Source organism: Erigeron canadensis, chromosome 6 (genome assembly GCF_010389155.1).
Source record: "Erigeron canadensis isolate Cc75 chromosome 6, C_canadensis_v1, whole genome shotgun sequence".
NCBI lineage: Eukaryota > Viridiplantae > Streptophyta > Magnoliopsida > Asterales > Asteraceae > Erigeron > Erigeron canadensis.
The window spans coordinates 22,404,708-22,414,486 of NC_057766.1; the positions used below are offsets into that span (position 1 = coordinate 22,404,708).

The window sequence follows — 9,779 nt, forward strand, 5'->3', positions numbered from 1 at the left end:
AATTTATTTACTTTTGTTTTCCGTCGGGTATGTACAAAACGTGACCTCCACATAAAACATTTAAATGTTGAAATGGCTATATATTCAACCTTTACTTTGATTAAAATGGATATAAACTTAAGCAGATATCAAGAAACACATGTAATATTTCCCATACATATATGTATTCACTAAATATTTTCCTACGTATATATTTGTTTTATAAACCTTATTTTATCTGCAGAAATTGCATATGAGTTGATCAAGAAGCACCCTCACATGGCTAGAACAAAGTCGGACGCTTATATTCCATTGAAGTCTATTGCTGGAAAGTCGGACGCGTATTTAAGTGGAACAAAATACAACTTCTACCAAAAATTTGTTTATCATTGTAAGATCCGTCACTTTAAATTATATTTGTCAGTTTAAATGCATCATGAAGACTATAAACTATTGATTGATTTTTAATACTGAACTCAATCACTTTTTCGAATAATAATAATAATAATAATAATAATAATAATAATAATAATAATAATAACAACAACAACAACAACAATACATACTTTTACCCTGACAAAGAAAAAAAGAAAGAGACTATTCAGTATCGTCTTCCGTGGGTTTTGAGTCATAATACCTGACAGTGTATGGGAGAGGTTAAGATGTAGGCATACCTTAACTCTACCTAAGTAGAGAGGTTGCTTCCATTTACTACCTAAATGGTAAAAAAAAGGTCCCCTACCTTTGCATGGAAATATAGAATGAGCATCGAACTCATAACCGCTGTCTTTAAAGACCAAAGTGTTTATCACTTATCCATGTTTTCAAAGACTCAAAGTATAATATTTCTGTTTGTTTTGAAGATGTGCCAATAGAGGACTCCAACCTGGACAATGCACATGTGATTAGTCACGATATTGAGAATCAAGCTCAACATACCACGACACCTGTTGCCAAGGGTAGACGAAGCTCCTTCTATTCTGGTTAGTGCTTCTAAAACTTAATATCACTTCAATCAAATAGATGATAATGAAATAATAGCCGAAAACATATTTTAAAGATAGCAAAGATTATCATGGCCAATCCAAATTACCTATAAGTTCTAACCTACAAGATGCCAACCTAGATGGAGATTAAGGTTGGAGAGAGTACCCCTAGGTTAGGACTTAGTTTCAGTGAACCTGATCGGCTACACTGCTGCCACCAATCAGGTAAAGCTCGGGTAGTAGATAGATTAGGGAAACCGATTGTTGGGTAAAAAATGACCGTTAAAATTGGATAAGTTTAATGAATTGGGTATGTTATGCCCAGGATTTGGCTAAGAGTTGGTAGAATTAGATAGTTGTGACTAATTTTGATTGGAGGAAGAATTGGGTAAGGTTGGATACTTGGTACCTAGGGTTGTAAACGAACTGAACAGTTCATGAACGGTTCGACGGGAAGTTCGTTCGTGTTCGTTCGTTTAGTTAAATGAACGAACATGAACAAACCTCTCGTTCGTTTATTTACGTTCGTGAACATTCGATAATCTGTTCGTGAACGTTCGTTCGTTTATGTTTGTGAACATTTGTTCGTTATGTTCATTTACAAATATATGTATTTGCTTTATATAATATATATATTATTAATACCTAACTATTTAAGAAAAATTTTAAATAAAAATACTTAAATTGTATATATTTCGTTCGTTTGTATTTGTTCATTAGCGTTCGTTCGTTTGTGTTTGTGAACAATCGTTCATGAACACAAACGAACGAATATGAACAAGTCATTTTGTTCGTTTATCTGTTCGTGAACCGTTCGTTAAGTTAAACAAGGTCCCGTTTGTGTTCGTTCGATTCGTTTACGGCCCTATTGGTACCACTCATTCCCCCTTAAGAGGCAAGAAAGAGGAGCCTGAATCAATTAATCATCCTTTGGATATCTATTTGCTATAAACATGAGGAACCTAATATACCTTGATCCATTGACACTAAATTACTTCAATATATGAATCAAGCTATTATTTTAAACTTCTTAGACATTTAATAATCCTTATTGTTTAACTGTTTCATATGTATTTTAATCGAATCATCCACGACGCGAACTTGTAACATGAAGACCCATAATTCCATAAAGCGCATGTCCCTGGCCTTGTAAGATTTAGTCTTAGATTTTAGTTGGTTATTGAATAAGTAATAGTCATGTTTTTATTAGAAATTTGAAAATGATAGAAAGTTGTGTTGACCGTATTTTTAGGATCAAATAGAGTAATGGGTAGGGATGGCAAAAAAACCCGTACCCGATATCCGCACCCGATTTGACTGGGGAATTCTCGAGTTGACCGGGGATGGGGACGGGTATGTTGATGTAAATCTAATCCCCGATGGAAAAGGGGACGGGGATGGGAAACCGTAAATCCCCAATCCCCATACCCGAACCTGAAAATACTATATATATTTACTAGAATCAAAGTTCTTATCTATATTTTAGAATCAATTTTAAGTTTAAAGCTTTTGTTTAATACTTTTTATGTGTTATACTTTATTAATCATTTACTTAACATATATATTTGTTTATATATGGAAAGGAAATGTCAAAATACACATTCTCCTACATATCTTCGATTAAGATAAATTCATGTTCATTCAAAAAAGATATCCCCAATACCCGACGGGGATCCCCGACACCCGATGGAGGTATGGAGATGTAATTTAGTTACCCGACGGGGATGGGGATGGGAACGGAGATGAAGATTACAACTTAAAATCGGGTACGAGAATGGGGATAGAGATCCCCGACAACCCCCGCCCCGTTGCCATCCCATAGTAATGGGTCATTATTTTGACCAGTTAGTTAGGAGAGTTTAGAGATGCTAGCAAGTTTGTAGGAGTCTTTGTTTCGTCCAGGTAATTAGGAGTTAGTGGGTTTATATGCATGTGTTTTATACTCTTATAAATAGGATGTAGGTAGCATAGTTTTATGTACACTCTTTTGCAAGAAATAAAGCAAGTTTTCTCCCGCAAGTTATAATTTTATATTTATACATACATATATACGTGAATTGAGTATGTGTGAGTGTCTAAATTTGAGCCTATTTCCAACAGGCCTATGCCTTCGAGGCGCATAATAGAAAATGATATTTACATCACTACTTTTATCTGTGCACCACTTCTGATATAGAAAATGATTTTTACACCACAAGTGAATACAATGTAACTATAAATTAGCGAATACAATGTAACGGAAATAGAACTACAAAACTATGATTACAGAAATCAAAATGACATAAAGAAAGAACAAAATAAAAGGGCATTTGGGTAAGGATTCTCTTAGACAAATGGCTCTTAAGACAAATTAGCTGTGCCTTCCCCACGCTCGCATAGGTCGCCAAGAGAGGGTCATAGGTCTAGGAAAAGAAAAGAGGGGCCTGGAGTAGAATCGGCACCTGGCTCATCTGTTCCTTCATCTTCTTCTTCTTCTGCAACCGACATACCAGAATCATCTGCTCCACAATGAAAGAAACATAAATCTTCCAAATCAAAGTCTAAATCAACAACAACTTCATCCTTCACTGCTCCTTCTCCACTCACTACTTCATCTTCTTCCTCTGAAACTCCTTCTTCACCATCTTCTGCTAAAAGGCACATTCCAATTCCCAAATTTGTTGTCCGTGTGAGAACTCCTCTTCTACCTATTCTTGAGGAATCTCATGAAGAACAATCCTCATCTCATCATGATGACAGTAATGATGAACCTCCCTTGAATGAAGTTCTCTTTGATATTCCGGAGGAACAAGGTGGTCTTGAGGGAGAGATCGAAAAACATAATGGAGAGAATGTGTGGTCCGGGATAAGCATAGGGCATAAAGAAAACGATGGCCCTCCGACAGTTCAACCAACTAACCGGGATGCCACCACTAGGATAGAAGCCGAGGACTCCCCAACCTCGCATTCTACACCTTCTCGCCACTCTGGATCCTCTCAACAGGATCCAGTTTCATCATTGCACAGGCACCAACCGCATCCACTATCGACTTCTCATTCGGAGGACGTTGATATTGAAACAGTGGAGACTTCTGCCTCTCTCCCAACTTCATTTGCTCACACAATAGAGTCTAGATCCCCTAGGACACATATTTCTGAGCACGCACATTCTTTGAATGTTGCTTCAACGGACCGAGAGTCGGTGGTTTCACCGTCTCAAGAGTGTCTGGAAGTCCTGTCTATGTGTTCATACCACAAGTAACCTTGACAGGCACTGCGGAGTTAAGCTTTGAAGAAGCAAGGTTTGCCGTGCATTTTTGAAGTAAAACTCCCAGTCCAACGGGCTCTTTAGGAAACTCTAGAGGTCCCACCAACCGGAACATTGTGCTCGACATTCGTGCTAAACCAATTCGTTCTGCAACAACCAATGTCGAGTAATCGCTTCATAAATCATTGGGAAGCCTTGATGGCTCACACCATTCAGGCCACACTGTAAACCTAACGGAGCCTACAGTTGTGACAACGACATCTACGTCAGTCTATCAAGGTCTTCCTCTGTCTCCCGAAACACAAGCCGAAGTGCTCCGTATTGAAAAAGGAAAAGTTGTTGCCATCCCTTCTGTTTCATGCTATGAGCCCTCAGTTGTCTCCGAACAAGTTAATATCCTAATTAATCGAGAAGAGTGAGAAGCTGTTGCGGCCTTAGATGCTCAAGGCCTCCTTCATCAACGACATACTAATCCTCGCCCGACAAAACCAACACTACCTCTTGAACCATCTTCGCCTCACTCATTACCTTCTTCTTCTTCATCCGATTCGCTCCCTAAAAAACTCTCTGGTCCAATGCCCCCCGAAAGCCGTGCAAATCTTAATTCTCTCTACGATTCTCTTCTTGCCAATCTTATTTCTCTTGAGGGACAAACCGATTCTTTCGATCTTGCAATCCAAGCATCCATTCAAGCTCGCTTTGATCATATGCACCAACTCAAGCTTTCTCAAGATCAAGCAGCTCAAGATCTATTCTTAAAAGAAGCTCAACTCGAAGCGGCACTTAAAAGAATAACCGAGCTAGAAGCTTCGTGTAAATCAACTGCAGTAACTCATCAGAGGCGTGATGATCAGGATCAGCACGAGGGGGAGAACATTGAACGGACTGAAGAAGTTAATGTTGAAGAGTCAGTGGCTGGAGCTAGCGCTGCAACTGAAGTTATTCATGGTTCAGATATGAGAGATGATGCTCAGTCTCGAGGCCTCAATCTTGATCCCACTGTTATTATTGAAGATGCAAATAATGATTCTCAAGATGTTGATGATTTTGATTTTGGAGGTAATGAAATTGATCCTAATGATGACGACAATTCTTTTGGTAATGACGATCTTCCTCCTCCAAGCTTTGTTAATTATCCAAATGTCCCTCAACCAAAACTTTCACTCAATCAAACGAACCTTGACCAACTCATTCATCATCTCAATCATCCCCAAATTCATATCAACCCTAGAGCACCACAAGTCCAAAATAATGAAGGAGGCTTTCGTCCAAATGAAAGGAGAAGAATCAATTATCTCACCATTCATCCGAACTTGTTCAAATCAACAAAATTCCTTGAAGAAAAGACTCCTCAAATCTTCTCTGAAAAACATGAGCTGAAAAAGATCAACATTGATGAACTAAGAGCAAGAAGAGCATATGAGTTTGATCATCAAAGAAGCAAGTACTTAGAAGATCTTTTGAAAGCCAAAAGCCAAAGAGCAAACAAAGTGTGGAAAAACCAATTCAAGATGAAAATTGTTGAAGTAATTGGTTTCCACTTCAAAGAATGGCGTGAACCAGGGTTTGCTAGACCTCCGAGGCTAATGTGGTTTGTGGTTAAAAGATAAGACGGGTGCCAGTACATGTTCGGAGAAGCGAGACTTAATTTACTATCTGCTGATGACTTGATCTTTCTCCTTCACCACTTTGGAAGTAAGCTTGTTCAACAGGACCCTGAGAATCAAGAAGCTTATTACGCTGTCAAGAGATATATGGACAGTCTTGTCCTTAGTCAGACTCAAAATGACTTCCAATTGGCAATTGAGAAAAGAAGAAAGAAAGTTAACCTCCCGGTACCCAATCAAAGGATCAAAGGAATCAATCTAGAAAACTTCAACACTGGTGCTATATTTGACAATTCGAGAGGATTTGTATTCGTTAGTGATCAAGGACACAAAATCTTCATCAGACTTGAAGAACTTTGTAAATACTCTGATGGGACGTTGAGACAGTGTATTGCAGTGTTTGAAAGCCTCATTGAATTTGAAGATAATGACAAAGAAAGAAAGAGAATTGAAAGGGTGATCAAAAGGATAAAGACTAGATTGGATCACAAAACAAGATCAAGACGAATTCAAGAAGCAAGATTGCCGAAAGTACAAGAAGGTGTGATTCATCATCCACTGGGGACATGGGTCAGATATTCACCCAATAATGTGCAAGGCCTTCACAACATGCCCCCAGTTAACTTTGCCGACAATATCATCGAACCATCCAATCGACCTGATGACCCGAAATATCATTTTGTGCCTAAGAAATACTGGAAGGAATCAAAGCGCAAGTACGAAAAACGAGCCTTCAAAGATCAAACCTTTCTACACGACAAAACCGAATCATCAACAAAGAAGCGAAATAGACGCCAAAGGAAGAAGAAAAGATCTAATCGTTGATATTTTACAAAACAGCACTAAGGGGGAGATTGTTAACTTTATATTTAGTAGTGCGTGTTTTGTAAACTTGGATTTGATATGTCCTTGGTGTTTAGTATGTTTAGATTAAGGGGTTTATCTTGTAATTAATCATGTACTTGCTTGTAATTAGTTAAGGGGTTTATATGCAAATTATAAGCATATATAAACCCTCTCATGGAATGAAATATTAACCTTTTGACCAATTAATTATTCATAGTTCTAATACCTACATTCTCTCTCAATACCTACATTCCCATTTCACATAAAGGTTCATTACACATTTTAGCATATTTTACAACAAATTTTCAGCCACCCAAGTAAACCAGTGCGTTTTCCAAAATACAACAGCTGAAGCAGTGTGTACTATTGGAGTTAATCAAGCACCCAGAATTTTACCTTCAAGAACATAATGGAATGTGTGTACTATTGGAGTTAATCAAGCACCCAGAATTTTACCTTCAAGAACATAATGGAATGAAAGAGGAGGAAGGAAAGCTTTGTTGATGAACTAGAGCATTCTGTGTGTGTTAATCGGTTAGTGGAAGTGGTGTTGTTGTTGCATGATAATACTATACCATAGAAGCACAGTGCACCTAATTGCAACATCTGTGCCGTTCAACCAAGAATAACATCATGTGGCACCATTAACCCACTAAGCCAGGAAACAAGCCAGGCGCAAGCTGGCCGGGTCGAGACAAAACAAAAGGCGACTCTAAAATGGCTCGTGATGCGAGCGTGAGCCACTAAAATGCAATATTACGCCTCATTGTCGGTGAGCTGATCCTATGCTCGGGCCTGTTGCATTCGTGCCCTCCTTGTCAACTAAGGGCGTGACTTCTAATAAGAAATTAATATACCACTAACACTCTTATTTATAAACATACTTATTGTTTATTCAAATAGCAATTTGCGACAAATTAAACATCAAACACAACACTTTTCAAAAGAATTTAACTTATCTATTTATTTAATTATTTTAAGTTGACATATAAAACAAAATACATCTGTAACATAAATTTTCCAACAATAACTTATTTATCCATACTTTTTTAAGTTGATTTTAAGACTCTTATATATATATATAGATATATATATATAGGGGAAAGTTCATTGAAGAACTATTCATGTATAAACATAGGTGATTTTAATTATAATTTGATCTGTTCATCTGTGACAATTTTGTTCACATACATCATTCACATATGAATATCAAGTAAATTTTGAGGTTCTCATGGTTCTTCCACTTCAAATGGTTCTCATATGAACTTTTCCTATATATATATATACAGGAGACGTATATATATATATAGGAGACGTGTGTATATATATATATAGGTATAGGGGGACCCTTATTTTTAGAACCCAATTTTTTGTAAGAACCTTTAGAATTTTTAAATTATGTATTGGATCACATATTTTATTTTGTTTATTCACACGTGAAACGTTATAAAAATATATGTTGCAGAAAAAAGTTTTTTTCAAAACCTTATATATACCCATTTGTTAACATATGAATGAAAACGTGAACATATTCATTTATTCATTCACAAGTTCACAAAAACTATTTTGAAGGTTTTTGTAAACGAATCTTCTACAACATACTTTTTTATATCATTTGACATGTGAATGAACAAAAAAACATGTGATTCAATATAGAGTCAAACCTCTATATATTAATAATCGATAAATTAATACCTCGATAAAATTAATAATTTGTCAAGACCCAACTTCATATAACTAGTGAAAATCAACACTCGATAAATTAATAACTCGCTAAATTAATAAAATTATATCTCAGTCCCAACACTATTAATTTATAGGGGTTTCACTGTATAACTTGAGAGTTCTCATGGTTCTTACAAAAAAAAAGTTCTAAAAATAAGGAAAGTCTATAGGTATATATATATATATATATATATATTTGTGTATATATGTTTTAGGTAAAATAAAACATGTATTAAAGTAAAAACAACTAAAACAATAGGTTTTTCTTCACTGAACATCATCGTGCATCATAAAATTCATCGTGTATCAATTGCTTCGTGAATCTTCGTGCATCAATCTAACCATGATCTAAGGGTCAAGATCTTGTCCTATTTGTTTTACTTTAATACTTGTTTTACAATACTCAACCCCTACATAAATATTATATATCGGTACTTACTATTTTATTTTGATTCTTTGTAAGCTAATAGTTAAAAAGTGTGTTGAAGGACTCAACAATTAACATTAGGACTCAATAAATAATCATTTTTATTTATTGAAAATTAATAAATTCCAATAAACCATATAATAGCCCCTTTTCATTACCCCTTTTCAATATTTTACCATTTCATATGTTGTAGATATTTATAAGAAAATATTAAAAGGAAAAGAAAGAAACTGCTAACTGTTGCTTTACGTAGGTTTTGAGTTCTAATACCTTGACTGTATATGAAGGAGGTTGAGATTTGGGTAGATCTTATCCCTACCAAAGTAGAGAGACTACCTCTATGTTCTACTTCAATTGTAGAAAAGGACTTCCGGTCTTTTGCATTGAATGAGAATTAAACCCTTGATCTCTGTTTCCAAATGTGAAAGTGTTTACCACTTATCCAAACCACGTTGTTATTAATAAGAAAACATCTATTCATGGATATTTAAGTGTTCTTGTATATAAAAAATCTTGAAACGGAATAGACACGTCCGACTTGATGTCCTAATTAATAAAATGAAACCATTAGATTCTTAACGTTAATTGTATTGTTTATGATCACATACTCGACTGTGTTCGCTAAATGTTTTATATATTAGATTTAATCCTGCATTAACATACTCAACTTTTGGCACTACTCATTGTAGTCATCAGGTGGATTTACGTCAAGTTATGGAAAGTGCTACTACTACATGGTAAGGAAAATTTCAATAATTTGTTTCATTTTTAACCGCATTGCCTTTTTTCCTTTAGAGAGTTATAAATAACTTCTAAATTAATCTATCATATAACTTAAAAAAAAAAGAGGTTGGGGGTAACTCACTAGTTGTGGTGCATTTAATGAAGTATGAATTTCTTAATTTAAAAAATAAATACATTCAATATTCATTAATTTAATCAGATAATTATCATTTTTTTAA

General features: G+C 35.6%; 1 long non-coding RNA gene across 1 annotated transcript; it reads left to right on the top strand.

Moving 5' to 3' along the window:
* The first annotated feature begins 848 nt into the window (after positions 1–848).
* LOC122602568 lies at positions 849–9,554 on the top strand. The gene is made up of 2 exons (XR_006324321.1): positions 849–962; positions 9,507–9,554. It is a non-coding gene; the product is annotated as an uncharacterized LOC122602568 (long non-coding RNA).
* The last annotated feature ends 225 nt before the right edge of the window (positions 9,555–9,779 follow it).